At 34.8% G+C, this 22,069-nt stretch overlaps 1 protein-coding gene across 3 annotated transcripts in view; it reads right to left on the bottom strand.

Annotated features, from left to right (window-relative positions):
• Positions 1-22,069, bottom strand: part of GRID2 (glutamate ionotropic receptor delta type subunit 2) — a 1,800,826-nt gene that overhangs the window by 1,103,588 nt on the left and 675,169 nt on the right. The window contains exon 1 of one of the 3 annotated variants that reach the window (XM_074228052.1): positions 1,087-3,243. The exons of the other annotated variants lie outside the window; for them this stretch is intronic. The gene's annotated coding sequence lies outside the window, so the exon portion shown is untranslated. Of the gene's footprint in view, positions 1-1,086; positions 3,244-22,069 lie in introns of those variants that run through there. 3 annotated transcript variants of the gene reach the window in all.

Below are 22,069 nucleotides of genomic sequence, written 5' to 3'. Positions count from 1 at the left end.
TTTGCTATCATGTTCACTTGATTATTTTGTTTGATGTTCATGTTATAGCAATTTCTGTTAGCTGCTTTGTGAATATACTATTTACAGTTTTTTTAAAAATTTTATATATAGGTATAATAATAGTATTATTATAATTAGATTTGCTTTATTAATTAGAAATGTTTTTTTGGTTTTGATTTATTGTATTGTATGTTGAGAAGTGCATGTTTATCATGTTAGAAGTTTGACATCATCAGTGTAGTATCATCTCAGGTGATGCTCTGTATAATGTCATGTCCACTACATGTAATATAATTTTATTTTTTAAAAAGAGTTTCAGTTTTAATGATACTGATGGTTTGTCAACTTAAGAATCCAGGAAAATCCTTTTTTAAAAAAGTTTTAATGCTTGTGTTTATTCCATGTAGCAGCAGGTTTTAAATTTATTTCACCTGATTTTTGTAAGAGATTGCAAAGTGTTTTGACCCAGGGAAGAAAATGGGTGTCAGGGACTTCTCTAGGCACTTCCAGTCCTGCTCACATGAAGACCTGCTTGGGCAGTCACTTGAGTATGCCTGTTTTGTCTAACACTGATGAATGGGGGAGGGGGGAGAAGCATTCTTTGATTGTCTGCCTGTACCTTTAAAACTGGTGAGACTGAGCCATTTGCTTTTTTCCTAAGGTGCTTTTTAGACCACTCTTATCTACTCAGTCCAGAGCTGGAAGCTCCAGGTTAACACAATCCAGGAACTGAAAAAAGGGAGAGGGATGAGACTGGCTCCTTCCCAGGATCCTTTTTTTTTAACCCAAGGGATGATGGTTTCTATTTTCTGTTGTTTGATCACCTCAGTCTCATGTGTTTGAGACAATCCTAATGAGACCTGGAAATCTGAGCCATGATGGCCTTGGGGTCAGGACTGCCTGCAAAGTGGTGCAGCCAGCCTATTTGGCATAGAAAGCTTGGGACTCGAGCCCAAGAAGGATTTTGGACATTGAACTGAGACTGTGCTCTATGGGAACTAAGACAAGCTAGAAGTCTAATCCCCTTCTCTCACCAGGACCTGAGGTAGTATAAATGAGTTCGGGGGTGGGGATTATGACTCTTACCTTTGTGGAATAAGCATCTTTTAGGTGGTTCAGGACAGAGTACCAGGAAGACTTACCTGGCTGATTTCAAAATTGGACTCAGACATTTCCTTATCTGACTACCTATGATTATGTACTGAAATTATTTAAACCCTGGAGAATATTGTTGGAACTTCAGAACCCTTTGAGGGCATCTTTCCATCTCTATCTCTTTTCTCTTCCTTCTTTATACCCCACCCCAAAACAATGTCCTATGTCACAATGCTCTTAATGGATCATGTCAGAAGTGATTGTTTTAACGTAAATGTCTATACCAAGGGACTGAAAACTCCCCTACTTGATATAAAACCCTTTTGATCACATTAAAGAACAGAGAAGAGCAGAGTAGGTTCAATCAAGGTAGAAAAATACTTCCTAATAAATAATTAGCATTCAAAAAAGTTGCCTTAGAGAGGATACTCTGAATAGTAGACAAAAATATATATTTGCCTTGAAGGTCTTCTATAACTCTCCTGTTAAAATGTTTCCTGACTCCTTCCCAATCTTTTGCTGGGTTCCCTCCACCTCTTCCTCACCATGTCCCCACCTCGCCCTGCATTGAGAACCATAACTTCTTTGGTGGGAAGAGTCAGAGGTTAAGGCTTAGTGGTATTTAAGTCAGGAGATCCTATCCATGGGTGAGTTTGGCCCACAGGCTTGACCCTCCACATCAGTGAATTATCAATTTAGAAAAATATCATTAAGTATGTCTATTAATCTAACTTTGTTTTCCTCTTTTTGAAGGTCAAAAACCTAACTTTTGTCCTTGATTAGGACAAAATTCTGAAAAGTTTACCACATTTTTTCCCCCAACAGGTCAAACTCCATCATTTGGTGTGAGATCTTTTACAGTAACTCTTCTGTGCTGTGAGGTCTACTACTTTCAAGGTATTTTTTTTTTTTGATAACACATTAAGACTCCTTTAAAATTTTTGTCTCAAATAGTCATCTACAACCTATATCACACGATGATAGCTGGACTGAGAATACCTCCAAAGATATCTGGGAATCTGTTTACTACATATAACTTGCATTCCAAAATCACTTTAGCATTTATTTCTTTATGAAGGTATTCAACTCACTCCTTGGCAAGTCAAAATAAGTCAGTCCTTCTTTAACATTTATTTCACTTACTGTTGCCTTCCATTAAACATGTCTTTCCTTCCCTTAACCTGAAATACTCAATTTATTATGCTACTTGTAGAATATTAGTAAAGATTCATCACCAAATTCTTCTGAAATCTTTCCTTAATCAGAAGGGCATCATACAAACTGTTCTCCTCCACTGGTTAACAATGAGTCTCAGGCTAAACCCACTTGGTCATTGTTTGGATCCTGATTGATTCAGAGTGAATTCAAAGATCAATTGCTTCTATTTGGGTCAGAAACTTTGAGGGTCTTCCCCTCCCAGAAGGATTTATTTGTTTATTTTGACTATGCAAGAGGTTCTTCATTTTTTTTTAGTTTTTTTTGCAAGGCAATGGGGTTAAGTGGCTTGCCCAAGGTCACACATCTAGGTAATTAAGTGTCTGAGGCTGAATTTGAACTCAGGTACTCCTGACTCCAAGGCCGGTGCACTATCCACGCGCTACCTAGTGGCCCAGGTACTTAATTCTTAATCATTGTGACAACCCCATTGCCTTCCCAGCTTACTATTTTTTTGGAAGTGCTCTTTCTTCACTTCCTACCCTAACCTTAATAACTGGATGAGTGTTATCTCAAGCAAACTGATCCAGGAAAGATCTAAATTTAAAAAGCTAAGGTCTCCCAAGGCATCTACAGACATCTCAAGTCTTCCTAAGACCACTGGACGCAAATGACTTCGGAGGAGAGTATGAGGCTAGTGACTTTGCACAAGTCCCCATCTCACTGAGATTCAATTCACTTGCATGTCATGTCATCACCTCTCTGATGTCATGGTCTTCTTCACAAACAATACTTAACCTCCAGCATTTATTTAGCAATGCTGAATGGTTTGTATATAAACACACATTTTTGGATGCTGTAAACTTCTTCAAGTTTTTAACCATACAAATATATCGATTCATCCATCTTTCCATTTTTCAAATTTATAGATTTCCTTCTCTTTTATCTTGAAACTTCCCAAGTATCTATGAATATATTTATAAAATAAGTGCTCAGTTTCTGCATTAATAGAAACAGCTGAGAGAAAGAAACCATCTCTGATATTCTAGAAAAATATTGAAAATTCAAAGTAAAAAATAGGATTTTAAACAGAATAATTTTAAATAGAATTCACATATTTTGAAATGATAAATTTCAGAATAAATAAAAACTAGATTATGAAATATCCTGCCATTTACAGTTAAGCTGTGATATTGAACAAATTATGAATTGCTTGCTCAAGTTATAGTATTACATTATTCATCACCCTTCAATTTATTATTTCCCAATTTCAATGTTTTTTATCTTGCCTTATTGAAATACTCCTGTCTACCAGAAGTGATGAACCTTTAGCATATATTCCTCAATTGTCAAAATTGTCACATATTTATTCATATCTCATGGATAATTCACATGGGAAAGAAGAGCTTAATATCTTGGGGGAGAATGTTGAAACTAAAATTTCAGATATGTACTTTGCAGAAAGTCCATGCTACCAACTTATCAACAGAAGAATTGAGTAAACATCATTTTCCATGGAAATGTATTCTCACTGAACTTTACAGAAGATATTATCTCTCTTTTAAAAAAAGTCCCTAGAAACTATTATAGTATTCTCTTAGGTTGAATAAATACACAATTTTGATTCATTATTCATTTATTTCTTAGTGTCATTTAGTCTATGAAGCAAAGTCATGCTTGAAATAGTATGTTCAAAGTGCTACATAAATAAGTGAACACATAACAGTGATCACAACTAGTGTTTACATATTAATAGGTTAATTACTCAAAACATAACAAAATCAGTAATTTATTTATCACAAAGTCTCAAATCTCTGTTTTTTCTGGTTTGTTATATGTAGTGAAAAATAATAATACCAACAATAACATTTTAATTTTTTAATACATACAAAATCAATATCATTTGTTTTATTACTAGTTATTCCTGCCCCCTTATCAACATCATTTGCCCCTGACTTGTCTGGGCTCCACTCTCTCATTCAAAGTTCACGTTAATAAACACATTTATGTCTTTATTATAAATTCTATCCTTCCTAACTGCCCTTTGTTAGTGCCATCCAACCCCAGGGCCCTTCTGGAATCCAGAGTTCACCTTATACACTTTTTTACTCTTCCTTATCTAGGAAGCTAATTTCAGACCTATTTTCTAGACCTTCTCCCAGTCTAGCCCATGGTATTTCAGTATTCAATAAAATCCTCCTTAACTGAAAGACAGTCTGTTTCAAAGAATTCCTCTTCAGACACTTCACCTTGAACCACAAAACCTTGATGGATGAATAACTGATGATTGGCACTGGTTCCAAAGTAGGGCCAGTTTTTATAGGTAATTTAAGACACTTGAGATTGATCCACCTCAGTAGAAGAGGTTGAGCCCTTGCATTTCAGTTCCTGTCCCAAGTTGGGGTGAGACAATGGGCAAATAATGCAAAAAAATACAAATGTTGTCACCTTCTCCAAGCAGGGCTGGGAACAATGGATCATTGAGTCAATATAACTCTCAATAGTACTGAAATAAAAGAATATATCTAAGTAAACATGCATAGCTACATTACTTTCATCTATGCATAATCATGATTGAAGAACACATTTTCTCACTTTTGAAAGAAAGCAGATGGAACACAACTAATGCTAAAATCATACAGGACAAATAATATATTTTAATTTTAGTTGAAGATACAAAATATTTAATATTAACATATGGCATAGTCTTAGAACTGCAAGCACTTTATGGCTTCACTGACAGAAAGAAAGAGTGAGTGTTCTAAAGATGAAAAACATTTTACTAATTTTCTACAAGCTGAATTTTGGAAACGTTTAGGAATCTCAGTAAAATGACATACTTAATAGATAACAGACCTATGTTTAAGTTATACCTCTGACTCATATTATGAGGAAGTCATTCTCAAGTGCTCTAGGTGACACTTTACTCTAGAACATATGAGACAAACATATCATTGGCAATACTCCTGTATGCCACCTGAACCAGATTCAATAGTAATTGAGAGACATTTTACAAAAAAAAAATAAAAGAACAGTAGAACATAGATAATGTTCATATATTGTTTTCTAAGCCTGGACTGCAGGAAACTTTATTTTAGTAGACCCTGTTTCTATTTGAGTTTGGCAATGTTCCTCTAGACTTGACTGACTTGTTTTTGTATAGGGAGGTTTTTTTCACCATAGAATTTCAGTTAAATTACAATTCCATACTTCATTCCCTATCCCTAAATTAGGGAGAGAATAAATGAGAAAGAAAATTATGCCTAGAAAGATAGGAATTAAATGTGAAATTAAGACTTCTCAAGTCAAAGGTTCAGGTTATTGGCATCATTTTCTGATTGTCTGATGATGATCATGATGATGTTTGTCCTTTGTTCTTGAAGAAGGCCATGATATCAGGGAGGTGATGCCATGACAAGCAAATGAATTGGACTTGAGTGATGGGGACTGTATTAAGTTATCAGCCTCACTATTTCCTCCAAAACAATTTGGGTCCAGTGACCAGATATGAATCAGGATGATAGATTCTTACCATTTTTTTTGCCTGTTTCCTTGTCCTTTCCACTATTACAAAGTAAAACAAAACCAAAGACAGTCAAATCTGAAATCTGCATTCTCTTCTAGGACATACTCTGTTCTGCTGTTCTGGAGGTACTGATCTTTTTTTTTTTTTTTTTTTTTTTTGAAAGGAGAGACAAAAACTTCCAAACGTGTTGTGCATGAAATAAGATGGCTCTGGATGAGGGGTAATAGGGTTAAGTGACTTGCCCAAATGTCTATGGTCAAATTCAAACTCAGGTCCTCCAAGACTCCAAGTTCAGTGCTCTATCTACTGTACCACCTAGCTCCAGTAGTTTCCTGAAGCTTGGTGAATGTATTACTATGAGAAACAGGCAAAAATGAGAGACATAATGGATCTTCTCAAGATTGGTTTATATTCCTCTAATTAGAAAATTGTGATTGTTCACCTGATCAACTTCTATTTATTTGAATCCAATCATTTTAATATATTCATCACCTGTTATAATCACTTTTTTTGTCAAGGCAAATGGTGTTAAGTGGCTTTCCCAAGGTCACACAACTTGTTAATTATTAAGTGTCTGAGTTCTCATTTGAACTCAGGTCCTACTGACTCTAGGGTAGGTGCTCTATCCACTGTGCCACCTAGCCGCCCCTATCACCTTTTGTTAACTGTTGAATGACTTACAGGGATTTCATTTAGTCCAAAATAGAATCCAAATTAAAAGTAGACTGACCTGAGTCATACCCATCCCATAATGGTCTTGATGACTCCTTTTTCTGCAATAGGAGATAGTAAATCAAATTTCAGAGACCTAAAACATTAATCCAGGAGGAAGATTATCTAAAGTGTGATGTGGAAAAGCACAGAGAATTCCAGTTGAAAAGGAGATATTTAACCTTAAAAAAATTCAAAGAACAATTTGGCAAGTAAAAAACGGTACGTGTGTGGGGGGGGGGGTTGAGAGGTGGTATGGCATAGTGGAAGTCAGGAAGACCTAAATTCAATTCCAGTCTCACTTATTAGCTATATGACCCTGGGCAAGTCCTAAACTTCTTTTTGATTCAGTTTCCTCATCTATAAAATGAAAATAATAATAGCACCTACCTCCCAGGTTTGTTGTAGAATAAATTAAATACTCTATTTTTTTCCTGTTTTGATTTGATTCTTCTCTCACAACACAACAAACATGGATCTATATTTAGTATGATTAAACATGGAGGGTCTATATTGTATTGCTTTCTCTCAGGGGAAGGGGAAAGGAAAGGGAGGAGAGAAGAAAAAGAAAAAAATTCATAACTTTACAGAAAAAAAGATTGTTAAAAACTACTGTTTCATGTAGTTGGCAAAATAAAAAGACATATTATTTTTTTAAAAAGGATAAAAACGGGGCCGCTAGGTGGCGCAGTGGATAAAGCACCGGCCCTGGAGTCAGGAGTACCTGGGTTCAAATCTGGTCTCAGACACTTAATAATTACCTAGCTGTGTGGCCTTAGGCAAGCCACTTAATCCCATTTGCCTTGCAAAAACCTAAAAAAAAAAGAATAAAAATGAGATAATATTTTTACAGCACAGTAATGGGCACTCTATGTGTATATATAAATATTTGCTATTATTATTATTTTAATAGACAATGAAGATTATCTTAAAGGAGAGAATTGAGAAGAATGGATTTATAATGAAAAAAAAGAAAATAGGCTTAAACATGGAAAGAATTATAACCCATTAGATTAAGAGAGCTAAAAAGAGGCATCCCCTCAAAAAAGATTGTGGAATGGAATATTGAGATATGTAGAATTCTTCTCTTTGGGAGCATCTTAAACACAACAATAAAAATGATAACAAAAGGACATGTTTTTCTCAAGCTTGAGGAAAAATTAATGTCCTATCAAAATGCCTTCCAGGCTTGTGGCTCTATGAAACATCACAAAAATAAAGACATTTTTTATATTTCTTACTTAAATGTCTTAAAATTATACATGTATTTATATGATATAATTCCATTTTTATAACTTTGGTTTCTACATTTGTACATATATACTTTCAAAAATGGCTATATTATACACATAGCAAAAGCACTGAGGCAAAGAAAGTTGGCATGCTGATAATTCTGCTATTTTTTACTCCATGTTATAGCAGCAATACATGTTATATATGTCTTAATCTACTATTAGCTGCCAGTTAATACACTGATTGGATGATCAAATGGAGAGATTATATTAATTTTAAGTTAAAGAAGTGAATATTTTGCAAGGAAAAATCTTTTTTTATATAAAAATTAGGGACTGAATTTAAAAGAAAAATAAAAGTCTATGACAGGCAACAGGATAAAATTATTGTTAAGAGTCTCACTGATTTAGTCTGCAGAGTCATTTCCACCTCCATCTCTCACAGTTATGGTAGGAAAAATTATTTCAATTGTCATTGCAAAAGTAAACTAAGAGATAAAGTGATCTGATTTTCATGTAGTCTTAATTTTTTTCTTTTTTTTAGTTTTTGCAAGGCAAATGGGTTAAGTGGCTTGCCCAAGGCCACACAGCTAGGTAAATATTAAGTGTCTGAGGCCAGTATTCCATCCACTGAGCCACCTAGCCACCCCCCCCCCTTTTTTAATTAGTCTTAAATTCTCTTAAATAAACATTTGTTCGGCAGTATGAAAAAAAAAAACTTATTGTGTCTAAACAAACAGACAAAAAAATCAAGTCTGTGGAAATGGGGGAAAAAGATGTTGCCCTCTTCAGTAATAAGGAATAGGAGGAGGGTAGTGTTTAGGGGGAGAATAATGAATTCTATTTTGGACATTTTTGTTTAAGATGTCTGCTGAACTTCCAGTATGAGATGTCTGAAAGGCAGTTAAAGATGTGAAGCTAGTTATTTGGCACATTGTTTCCTTGGTTCATCATTTTAAAAAACAATTCTTGAAATCAGTTGGAGAGATTCTAAATGAGAATTTTGCTTCATATCAGAAGGATAGTGAAGAATATTTTAGCTGCCTAAATGAGTCCTTATGTGAAGATATTTTATGTTTTTGAAAGGCTTTTTTGGGGGGAAAATCAAAAGGATATTTAAAAATTGTCATGATTCCACTGATTTTAGGCAAATGTTCATAGTTATCATAGTACTGATTCATATTTATATATTGTAAAACATTTAAAATACATTATTTCCTTTTATCCTCAGTACAACCTTGTAAGTTATTTCTATTTTACAGATGGGGAAACTGAAGCACCTAGACCCTAGACTGTCTTGTCTAGAGTCACACAGCTAGCAAGTGTCACAGACAAATTTGAACTTAGGTATTACTGATTCCAAGACCAGTGCTCTCTCTCTAGTGCCATCTTTTTGGGTAAATAAAACAAACAAACTAGGAGAGATTCCAAGAGGTCAAGAGGATTTAGGAAATCATGAAAATAGGGAGAAAAGGTTACTAAGAAGAGAAATGTAGGAAAGATTTCTGTAAATACCCTAAGGCTTTTCTTGATTTTTCTTCTTTCTGAATTTTATATTCTTTGACCAGTTGTACAAAGGACAATGTTTTACAAAAACATAGCCTTGAGGCACTTGTGGAATATAAAAACAACTTTATTGATAACAAAAATAAAAAATTATTTCAATTGCCATTGAAAGAGAGATAAAGTGATCTTCCCCTTTGCTTCTACCAGGTCCATGGGAAATACTGCATAAAGAAAAGTAATCCATTAGGGCAGTGGGAATTAGCTCTGGCAGCAATTCCCCATAAACTTAGCCTTGTGTAGCAAGGAAACCAAAGTAATGATAATCCCAAGAATGACCTCTCTCTTTTCCGAATTTACATTAAACAATTGTCACTCATATTACAGAAAGAAAAGGAAGTAGCTAAAAGATACCATGAATTGCAAGAATATCCCAGTCATGAAGACATAAACCAAGCTCAAATATTCACAAAAAATGAACAGAGAAGTGAATAAAGAACCAGAGAAGTATTTTTTTTTTTGCTGAGACAAATACTGTTACAAATTGCTAAGCACAAATACCGCTTTAAAAAAATAAAAAGACAACAACTGGCATTCAGAATATATGTAGGCTCATGAAATGAATTATTGAACCCATAAAGAAAAAGGTACTTTTCAGTATAGAAGAGATGGTTCAATTTCCTGAACCTAACTTGGATTCAAAACTTGAAAAGATTTTGGTATTCACAGACACACATACATGTTAAAAAATCTCTTAATTTACTCCATCTATTTTTGAAATCCCTGTAGTCCAACTATTTTTCCCCACTAAGAACTGGTTGCTGTTGGGTTACTCTTCTGTCTCTAAATTGATGGTCCTGTGATCTTGAAATTTATCACAAAGGCTTCACTTACCACATAATATTTTCTCAGTGCATTGGTGTCTTCTGTTTACTCAGATTTTCAGTATCAGTCTTGGAAATGAGATTTTGTATTTGTCCAAACATAAAATCTTTTGTTTGCCATGTCCCTTCTATTATAATCAGGAAACTGTTGCCTCTATCTCTTATGGGTGAAAGGTATTAAGTCCCTTCTCTGCCTAAATGTTTGAGTTTTATTTGTCTTCCTTAGCCTTGCTGAGAATGCAACCTTCAACAGACCTCCTTCCCTTTGCATGATCATTACTGGGAGTTGGGTTCAATATAGCTGTTGTGGCCCATTAGTGTAGTATTTGGAAATCAAACGGCCAGGTCAACAGTAACCCGTATGTTGCCTTGATCTTGTCTCCTGCTCTGACCTCAGTGCTACAAAAACTACAAAGTCAATTATTATCACCTTGTTCAGTGGTCTTTTGGGATTTCATTTCAGACTGGCCACATTAGGGATCTGACTTTAAGGTATTGATATTAGTGCTGGTTTTCGGATTCCATTAGTAAACATTGACCCTGCCTTCCTTTTACTTCTGACCTCTGCAATCTCCAAGGCAAGTTACCAGAATTGGTCTGATTTTCCACAGGGGACCCTTCTCTAAGTCTCTAATGCTTTCATGTTTATGTGAAATAGAGGTATGAACTAGTCTGATATTTCTATCCACCTTCTTTTTGTTTGCTATCTATTTGTACAGTTTTGGAGAAGCCTTCTTTTATTTATTTTTTAGATTTCTTTATCATTGGCCTTTCTGAAGTCCTTTTCAAATATTTATTGGACTTCCGTGAGTGCTGACTTTCTCTATGACCTTTCACATAACCATCTTAAACAGAAGTCTTTAGCCATTTTTCATAAAATAAGACTCTCTAGGGGCTGGCCTAAATGTCAGTGTGTTATGATTTGTGTATACCAAGAAGGCAAAAAAACCATCTTTGTCATTTCCCAAAGATCTACCCATTTTGTTATTATTGTTGTTCAGGTTCTTTAGTGGTTTGGGTCATGTCTGATTCTTCATGACCCTATTTGAGGGTTTTTTGGGCAAAGATACTGGAAAAGTTTGCCATTTCCTTCTCTATCTCATTTTGCAGATGAATAAATTAAGGCAGTGTTAAGTGATCTGCCAAGGGTCACTAGCTAATAAGTGTCTGATGGTGCTCTATCTATTGAACAGACCTACCTAAAGAGTTTGCCAACCACTCTCCTGCAATCTACTCAGTACTATAGCATCTGTCCTTGGTTTGCTGTAAAAATATCATACTTTCCTGCATTATACCCAAGTTTCAGGATAATCTTTCCTGCTGTAGAATAAAAAAGCTCATATACAGAGTTATCCTTATAATTCAAGTAAATAAAACCACATTTATGCTGTCCAAGAATGGAGGATAGATGCATGCTGAACCCTATTATCCAACTTCCTTGTTTAAAGAGGTCCAAGATACTGATTCCTTTGCTTTGTAACTCAAAATAGTTTTTTAATAAATCCTAACATTCAATGATCCATCAGCATGAGACTTCTCTTATTCATGTGTTAGACTGTAGCTGAATGAATATTACAGAAAAATAACAATTAATAATCTAGTTAATTCTCTAGTGATGAATTTCTCTCCACTTAGCTAAGCTAAGATGACATACATGAGTCTTTTCCTTTTTTTTTGCAAGGCAATGGGGTTAAGTGACTTGCCCAAAGTCATACCACTAGATAATTATTAAGTGTCTGAGGCTGGATTTGAACTCACATCCTTCTGACTCCAGGGCCGGGGCTCTGATCACTGTACCACCTAGCTGCCCCTCACAACTGAAGTCTTGAGTAACTGGGTTACAGTTCAATGGCAGAGGGGAGCAGTTTTGGTCAAGAAGGAAAGGGAACCAAAGGAATAGCATGTACTCCTTTGATTGAAAAGTCATGGTTCTGTGTCAACGGTAGTAAGTCAGCAGATTAGAACTTTAGTAAAGAATGTAGATCTCGGGCGGCTAGGTGGCGCAGTGGATAAAGCACCGGCCTTGGAGTCAGGAGGACCTGGGTTCAAATCCGGTCTCAGACACTTAGTAATTACCTAGCTGTGTGGCTTAGGGCAAGCCGCTTAATCCCATTTGCCTTGCAAAAACCTAAAAAAAAAAGAAAAAAAGAATGTAGATTTCTAGGGACATAAGTAAGATGGTAAAGTAGAAAAAGCCCTCAGCAAAGCTCTATCGATATTCCAATGAAGCAATTTAAAAGTATTCCTCAAATCAAATACTGGAATGGCAAAGACAGCAACAGATCATGATGGAGACATTATTCTAGTTTGAGACAATTTGGACGATTAGAAGAAGAAATCTGTGGTCAGGGGAGTGGAAGATGACAAACAGCCCTTCTGGACATACCACCACCAGGTGTTAGCAGTTAGAAGCTTAAGGAACTCTCAAGTCAGAGATGGCAAGGGAAAGAGATTTCAGTGAGCCCTAGGATGACAGAGTAACAGATACCTTTGACAACTCCACTCCTATGCTTGCAACCCCTATTCTGGGTTACAGTTCAACGGCAGAGAGGAGTAGTTTTGATAAAGAAGGAACAGGACAAAGGAACAGCATCACTTCTGGTCCCAAGGATTAAGGACACTGAGATATAGTAGTGTTTCTGTTATCAAGGGAACAGGGACTCTGAGTAGCAATGTCAATTCCTATCCCAAGACATCAGGGGTTCTTCATGGATAAGAACAGGAGTGCAGTTTAGTAGTGACCATACCCTCCAAAGAGTATCCCACCATAAAAGTATTTAAAACTTTCAAACAATAAGAACTAGCTCTGAAAGCGGCAGCCAGAAAAAAAGCTAACATGATGGCAGGGAAACCCAAGAAACAAACTGCTAGGATAACTATAAAACATGAAAACAACTGGAACTCAAAGCACAAAGAAAAAGGCTAAATGGAGACAAGCCCATTACTCTGTATTTTACTAGAAATGTAAGTTAACACAATAAAAATGGGAAAAAAGAGATTGAAGGAATTAAAATAGGCAATGAGAAAACAAAATCATCACTCTGTTCAGAAACTATAAAGATAAACTGAGGTAAAATAAGAGAAGTTGAAATAATTAATAGCTTTTGCAAAGCTACCACTCTGATGGCAGAAAGTAAAATGGAATTAAGAAATCTTTTGATCAGAGTGAAAGAAGAAAGTATAAAAGCAGGCTTGAAATTAAAAAAAAAACAAACAACAAAAATATCCTTAGATCTTGGCAACTTGTCCTACAATTTCTTAGTAAGTAGAGGGAGAAGAAATGGAAGCATTGTCAAATTTTATGTTCTTGGCCTCAACGATCATTGTAGATTGCAAATTCAGCCACAGAAGTTAAAAAGTAGAGACATTACTTTGCTGACAACAGTCATTATACTTAAAGATATGTTTTGCTAGTAGCAAGAATGGTTATGGCAGTTGGACTAAAAGGAAAACTCAGCAATGCAGAATCAGTTGCTTTAGAAATGTGGTGTTGGAGAAGAATTTTGAGAGTCTCTTGAACAGATAAGAGATCAAATCAGTTGTTATTTAAAAAATAATTCTGGAAATTAAAAAGCTAAAAATGAAATTTAAATTTTTTAATCATATAATGAGAAGACAGGACTCATTGGAAAGGACCCTGATTTGTGGAGCAATTGAAGGCAAAAGAAAAGGGGTCACCAGAGGATCAGTTGAAAGTAATGATCATGAACTTGCATGGTTTTTGAGAGATTGTGAAGGACCTGGTAGGCTTTGGTATAGGGGGTCACAAAGACTTGGACATTACTAAATTATGAAACAACAAAGTCAAAGTTATTTGATATAAAATAAACACAAATTATCAGCATTTCTATATATTAACAAGAAAGTCTAACAGCAAGAGATAGAAAGAGAAGTTCCCCTTAAAATAACTGGAGACATTAGAAAATATTTGGATGTCTAATTGCCAAGACAAACCATGCACCTATATGAACTCAATTACAAACACTTTTCCCCAAAATAAAGTCACATCTAAACCATTAGAAATATTAATTGCTGGGGCAGCTAGGTGACATAGTCATGAGGACCTGAGTTCAAATCTAATCTCAGACACTTAATAATTACCTAGCTGTGTGACCTTGGGCAAATCACTTAAACCCATTGCCTTGCAAAAACAACAACCAAAAAAAAAAAAAAGAGGGGGAAAAAGGAACTATTAATTGCTAATGGGTAGACCAAATCAATATATTGAAAATGTCAATTCCCATTAATTTCCTTACTCAATGGCATAGCAATGAAATCTATCAAAATTTTAGAAAAAAATAATAACAAAATCATCTGGAAGAACAAAAGATCAAGAATACCAAGGGAATTAATGAAAATAAATATTAAAGAAGATGATCTAGTCTTATTTGATATCAAACTATATTATAAAGCAGTAATCCTCAAATGAATTTGGTCTTGGCTAAGAAATAGTATGGTAGATCAGTTGAATAGATTCAGTATAGAAGACATAAATAGTAAATTTGCATTTAATAAATCTAGTGAGAAATAATTTATTTGGAGCCCCACTCTAATACAATCAGCATCAGTAATCTGATAGGATTTCTTAGCGGTAGTTATTATAAGTTCTATTGATTAGGACTCAGAGCTATGTACTGAGGCTTGTAAAATCACTTGTTAATTAAAAGAAGCTGCCTAGAGGCCCTCCACCCTTGATTTTCCTTGTCTTGGTGACAAAACCTAGCACTTCAGAGGTGAATGAATTATAAAGTCTTCCAATTTATTTTTGTATCTACAGATCATTCTCAATCAACATTTTATGATCATTGTCGTCAATATAGCTCATACTATCTCCTTCTGCCTAACCAAAGAAAGTCCATCTACCTTATAACCACCTAGTCAGTAAAAATATTTTTGTCTTATCCAACCCATAACCCTGCTGACATATTGTTTTATGTAATCTATCTTATTCTTGTCTATGTGAAATATGTCAACCAATAAAATAATTCCATATTTGAGACATCAGGGCCTATAAAAATAGAGCCCTGGAAGGGGCAGGTGTATCAGGACATGAGAAATATGAGTTCCATTTTATTAGATGGGACCATGGACCCTTTAATAAAGTGCCAGCAGTCTCCATTATGGGTGGGACAGCTTTAATCACCACATTAAAGATTCAAATTTTGGGAACAAGAAGTCACTATTTATCAAAAACTACTAAGAAAACTGGAAAACAGGTATATATACCAACATCTCACACCAACCAAAAATAGTATATTTTTGTGGTGGCAAAGAATGAGAAATTGAGGGAATGTCTATCAATTGGAGCATATTATCCTATATGATTATAATAGAATATTATTGTGTTACAAGAAATGATGAAGAGGGTGCTCCCAGAAAACTATGGGAAGACTTATTTAACCATTAAAGAGGGAAGAGAGCAGAACCAGGAGAATAATATTGTACACTGATAAGTTATGAATGTTGGCTATTTTCAGCAATACCACAATCCAAAAAACTTTCAAAGGACTCATGATGAAAATGTTATCTACTCCAAAGAAAGAATTGATAGAATCTGAATGCTATTTTCAATTTTCTTTTTTTCCTTTATTTTGTCTGTATTTTTTTACAACATTATTAATATGGAAAGATGTTTTGTGTGACTGTACATTTATAGCCTATATCAAATTGCTTACTGCCTTGGAGAAGGGAATAGGAAAGGGAGGGAGTGGGGAATTTGAAAAGGAAATTTAAAAAAATGAATATTTAAAATTGTTTTTATATGTCATTGGGAAAAATAAAATATTACTTAAAATAAAATTAATATACTATGGCACTTTATTTGTGGACTGTATTTACAACTACTTTATTTCATCCACAGACAAAGATGGGAGGTATGACCACATTGAATAGTCAAAGAACATTAATTTGTCACTGCAACTCATAGAACTTATTTTTGGAAGTACCTTAATAAAATGTCGTTCATAACAAATAATTTTATGTACTGTTGATACATTTTAAAGAGGTTATTTACTCCCCACTTCCCCACATCAGTTTTAGAGGGTGGGGGAAAAAAGGAATGGACAAAATTCTGCATCTAGGAAATCAAGTGCATTTCCCATTGAAACTTGTTAAGGTTCCAGGCTGGTAGAAGAGCAGAGTATTTGGGCTGCAATGTCTTCAGTATCTAATTTACTGTAAACTGAAAGCACTGAATTAGTAATAACAGTGAAAGCTGGATCTCTGAGGACTGACAATTTTGCTGAAGTATCCAGAATTTTTCTTATCTTAGTTACCCAAACTTTTCAAAGAGCTCTCCCTTTTCTCTCCCCCTCTGCAACCATCCAATTAAAAGAACATTTCTAGAATTTCATTTTCTGCTGCAAAAGCAGTAACATCTCATAGAAGTTTTATGCTATGTTTAACAATTCAGGTTTTTTTAATCAACTAAAAATGGCCTTCAAAGAGCAAAGCATATATTGTGTGTCTGTTAGTGACAGGTAATATCTTTTAATATAAGGGGGAAAATGTGTGACATGGACTGTTGCTTTTAAAAAAATTATTGCTAAAATTTATTTTTGGAGATAGCCACATTCTATCTTTAGTTTTGATCACTTAAAATCAAAGCTAACAAAGTAATGGGGAATTACTGTAGGAAGATCAGTCTGTGGCTTCAGAATATCCAGTTTAAAACTCTTACTCTGACATTTGCTTGACCTTCGAAAAGTCCCTTAGCCTTCTTTTTTCTGTTCCTTCAACTGAAGATTGAGGAGATTGCACACTCCCAATTCTAGAGATATGATCCTCCAATTTACACTTATCATGTTTTACTATTGTGGGGTTTGGGAAAGGAAGATATTTTCTGGTTTCCTATTATTACAAATAATATTAGCTAACATGTATGTAACACTTACTATGGTGTTTCCCTTGTAGAAACAACTTACTTTTGTGGACAGCTATGGAGCCTCCGGTCAGGAGGTCCTGAGTTCAAATATGACCTCAAATGTATGACACTTTAACTAGAGTTTAGAGCCCTTGAGCAAGTCACTTAGCCCTGATTCCCTCACAACCTGGGTTTTCTCCAGTTGTCCTGAACCATATCTGGATATTGGACTCAGATTATTCTGGAGAAGAAACTGAAACTGGTAGTACAGCATCCCCTCACTAAATTCAATTCATGCTTGTCATGGCATCCCCTCCCTGCAGTCATGATCTTCTTCAAGAAGGGTAAACAAGGGGGCACCTAGGTGGCATAGTGGATAAAGCACCGGCCCTGGAGTCAAGGAGTACCTGGGTCCAAATCTGATCTCAGATACTTAATAATGACCTAGCTGTGTTAACCCCCCCATTGCCTTGCAAAAAGACCTAAATAAAAGAAGGGTAAACAATAATAACTATGGCGACAGATTCTTTTCTAAGAATTTTACAATTATTATTTCATTTGATACTTAAACTCTAAGAAGATACTACTATTATGCCCACTTTATAGATAAGAAAGTAGAAGCCAAAAGAGTGTAAGAACTTACCTAAAATCATCTAACTAGTGCATGTCTGAGTCTACATTTGAATGCAGGCCTCTCTGATTTCAGGTCCAGCTCTTTATCCATTGAACCACTTAGTTTCTTGGATTACCTCTTATTGTTGCCTATATTCCCAGACTTGATGGAAGGCATAGGTTTAAACACATAAATGAAAGAATTCAACACAATTGACAGAGTTAATAACTAAAGAAAAAAGTAAATAGATAAAGGGCCCACACTGATCATGATTATGATTAGGACATATTTAGTCCTATGAAATATAATTTCCAGAGTGCTGACAGATACCGAGGATGAGATTAGGTTCTGGGGGAGCAGAAGGAATATAACTCACAAAGTGAGAAGGGATTTCAGAGGTTATCTGGGGCAATTTTCTTGTTTTTTCAAAGTGAAGACTTGCTTAAGGTCACATGGATATTTAGCAGAAGAAATGAGAGTAGGACTTCGGTCTTCTGATGTGTAGATTCATCTGTTTTCAGATACATTATATATAACTTAGGAAAAGATGATTAAGTATTTACTAAATTGAACTGAAAAGAAGACTATCTTGTACCTTTCTGACCCCTAATAATCATCATTCCACTCCACCTTTGTATGATTCTTGAAGAAAAGACTCATTTCTCTAAACTTCAGAGAATTTGACATCTAGCTACTTAAATAGAACAACGAATCTTTTAAGATCAGAGTTTGCTAGATTTGCTCCTTTTCAGTAATAGCATACTTTATCTAAGAAGGAATTTGCTTCCATTGCATCTTGTGTTCCAGTATTTGCTCTGGTTGTTTTCTGGGGTTTTTGTTTGTACTACACCTGTGAGTTTATTTATAAGGGTGGAGGGTTGATTCAGGTCTGATACTTAAAGTCACTAATGTTTGTTGATCAGTGATGTTTGACTCTTTGTGACCCCATTTGGGGTTTTCTTGGCAAAGATACTAGAGCCCATTTGCCATTTGCTTCTCCAGTTCATTTTACAGATGAAGAAACTTATGTAAACAGAGTTAAGTGATTTGCCTAGGGTTTCACAGTTATTAAATATTTGAAGTCCTATATGAACTTAGATCTTTTTGACTCCAGGTCTGGTGCTCTAGCCACAGTGCCATTTAGTGCCCTTACAAACAAAGCAGACTAGACTAATAATTTTATCTTATAGGAATATCTACATCCAATCAACTAGTTCATCAAAAACATTAAACCATTACACTGACACCCTCCACGGATCTTCTGTAAAACAGTCAGCCAATTCAGAACCCAGCATTCAAGTGCCTGGCTAACATAGAGGAAAGAACATTTCAGACAAATCCATGAAAGGAAGGCTCTGTCTATCTTCTTTTCCTTTCTTCTTTGTGATTTTAGATGTCAGAAGATTCAGACTTCTTATCCATTTTCTAATAGAATTTTTGGAAGACCAGAGGTTTATGAGAAAATCTACAAGAGGACAAATTAAATACACTCTAAAAAGGCACCTTAAAATTTGGTGAAAATTCCACAAAGAAGGAAAAAGACTTGTTCAAAAATAAAGAACAAACTTCCAAGAGCTAAAATTGCAGTCTTTGCTACATGCATTTTAAATTTGAATTGACTTTTTCATGGACTCTGTATGAACTTGTTGGATGGAGTATGTGTTCCAGATTGTTGCTGGGGATGTTTGTTCTGACCCTTTTTATCTTACCACATTTTATTTTCTTCAATTTATCAACAAGCATTTATAAAATGCTATGATCTCACATTTTAATGAGTAAATACCCTTACCTAAAATATCATTTAACTTGGTTGGCCAATTGGTTTCAAGATAATCAGTGGGAAAAGTACCTTTCTGGAGGTTCATGAGGAAAAGCAATACCTCATTCCCTCTTTGTCCCAATCTGCTAGGGTCAACAGGGATTGGGAGAGATGTTTTGGAGCCTGTGTTACAAATTAGTATAGATCCTTCTGTTAAGGTACTTATTGCTAATCCTTATTTGTATTAATTAGTGGTTTTAGAAAGTCATCTGCACACTGAAAGTTTAAGTGGTATACAAATGATTACAAAGATAGTATTTGTCTGAGGCAGACCTTGAACTCATATTTTACTGACTATGAGCCCAACTCTACTCACTGTGTCTTCCTATTTGCTTTAGTTACTTCCCATAATCATATGGGCTGTAGAAGAGACTTTAGAGATTATATTGTAACTTTTTTTCTTTTTGATTGTTCAATGGGAAAATTGTGGCACAGAGACATAAATGGTTTGTCTAGGGTCACACAGATATTTAGTGGTTCAAACTTTGGTTCAAAATTGGCTACTGGGGGGGGGGGTGGCTAGGTGGCTAGGTGGCGCAGTGGATAAAGTACCAGCCCTGGAGTCAGGAGTACCTGGGTTCAAATCCAGTCTCAGACACTTAATAATGACCTAGCTGTGTGGCCTTGGGCAAGCCACTTAACCCCATTTGCCTTGCAAAAACCTAAAAAAATTGGCTACAAGGAATAAATTCACATTGAATTTTAAGCTTTAGCTATTTGTACACATTGCAATATATTTAAAAATAGCTATAAGACACTTTTTTCAGAATAAAGGCTCAAATAATTAGAAAAATACTCATTGCTCATGAGTAGGTGAAGCTGAATGCAATAAAATATTATGTAATAGTGATACTACTATCTAAATTAATCCAGTGACATGCCAAACTCCTATATGAATATTATACTGAACTATAAAACATTATAATGAACATTCATATAAAGGAACAAAAAAGTCAAGAAAATAGTGGGAAGGCAGGATGTTTATAAGTATCTGGTCTCAAATGTATTTCAGAGCAAGAATTATTTGAAAAGATTTGGGTAACATTGGTAAAAAGTGGGGAATATCAAATTATAATAAATTAGGTTCATAAAAATCAAGTAAAGAAACTCAATAGTATAATGCCTGATAGACCCAAGGATCCCAGTAATTAAGTAAATTACTATTTAACAAAAACTGCTAGGAAAATTGGACAGAAATCTGGTGCAAATATTGTTCAGACTACTACACCAGCATTTGGGATAATTAGTTGGTTCAATGGAGCCAATTCCAGAACTGGAGTTAGGAAGACTCATCTTCATGATGATCTTAGACACTTCCTTGCTATGTGACCCTGGAAAAGTCATTTAATACCATTTGCCTCAGTAAAAAAAAAAATTAGCAGGAAATGGCAAACCACTCCCTTATCTCTGCCAAGAAAAGTCAGTTGGTGTCAGGAAGAGAAAGGAGACTCAAAAACACCTGAACAACAAACAAGCCAGCATGATCAAGATAAGTTCCATGTTAATAAATGGCCTGAATAGGAAAAGTCTCATCATAAACAAATTAGAGGAGCAAGGGTTAAAGCATATGAATTTTTCAAAGAATCATATGAAATTTGCTAAATCAGTAATAATTAAAACAACTTTAAGGATAAATCTCACAAGCTCTCAGATTGACAAAGGTGGAAAAATAGAAAATGACAAATGTTGGAGGGGCTATGGGAAAAAAGTACACTTATGTATTATAAATGAAGCTATGAAATTGGTCCAATCATTCTGGAAGAGTAATTTTGAATTATACCCATCAAACTTGTATATACTCTGTTATTCCATTACTTGGTCTATATCTCCAGAGAAGTTAAAAAAGAAGACAATGTCTTATCTGTACAAAAATAATCAGAGCAGTTTTATCTTGTAGTAGACAAAATTAAGGAAAAAATACAGAATTCATCTTCCTATATTGGGAAGAGTAGAAACTCTTTGCAACAGGGGACACTATTTCCAATTCTATTTGTTTCACCAGTGCTTAGTACCATAAGGATACATACTAGACTTTAAGTAAATATTTATTGACTGACTGGTTAAACAAATTGTGGTATATGAATGTAATGTTATTACATTTATGCAATAGACAATTCCAGAGGAAATTGATAAGATCTCTGAACATATATAGAGTGATGTAAACAGAAGCATTACTATAACAAAATTATAGAGAAAATATCTTTGAAAGATTTTAGAATTCTGATCAATGGAATGATATAAGTAAAAATGAATGAAGATTAAAATATTACTTACCTAATAAAAGAGAGATTAAGGAAATAAAAGACAGATTGAAACACCATTTTCAAATATTGCTAATGTGGGGATTGCTATTTCTGAATTATGCAGTTGTTCTTTCAGGATTTGGTTTTTTTAATATTTTTACAGTGGGGTAAAGAGAGGAAAAGATTAATTTTAAAAATTATTTGGGAAAATTTTCCCTTGAGACAGGTTTGAGGGACATAATTTTAGATCACATATCTAATGCCTAGATCATGAGAAAAAGATTTGTAAAAATGGATTTTATGGTTCACTTGGAAGATCAATGACTTTAGAGACCAAATGCACACATACAGAGACAGATGTACATGAACCTGGGCAAACATAATATATATTACAGATATACACATATCTATATATACATGTATGTA

The sequence above is a fragment of the Macrotis lagotis genome, chromosome 3 (genome assembly GCF_037893015.1).
Source record: "Macrotis lagotis isolate mMagLag1 chromosome 3, bilby.v1.9.chrom.fasta, whole genome shotgun sequence".
NCBI classification, from domain to species: domain Eukaryota; kingdom Metazoa; phylum Chordata; class Mammalia; order Peramelemorphia; family Peramelidae; genus Macrotis; species Macrotis lagotis.
This window is presented reverse-complemented; position numbering and strand designations above follow the sequence as displayed.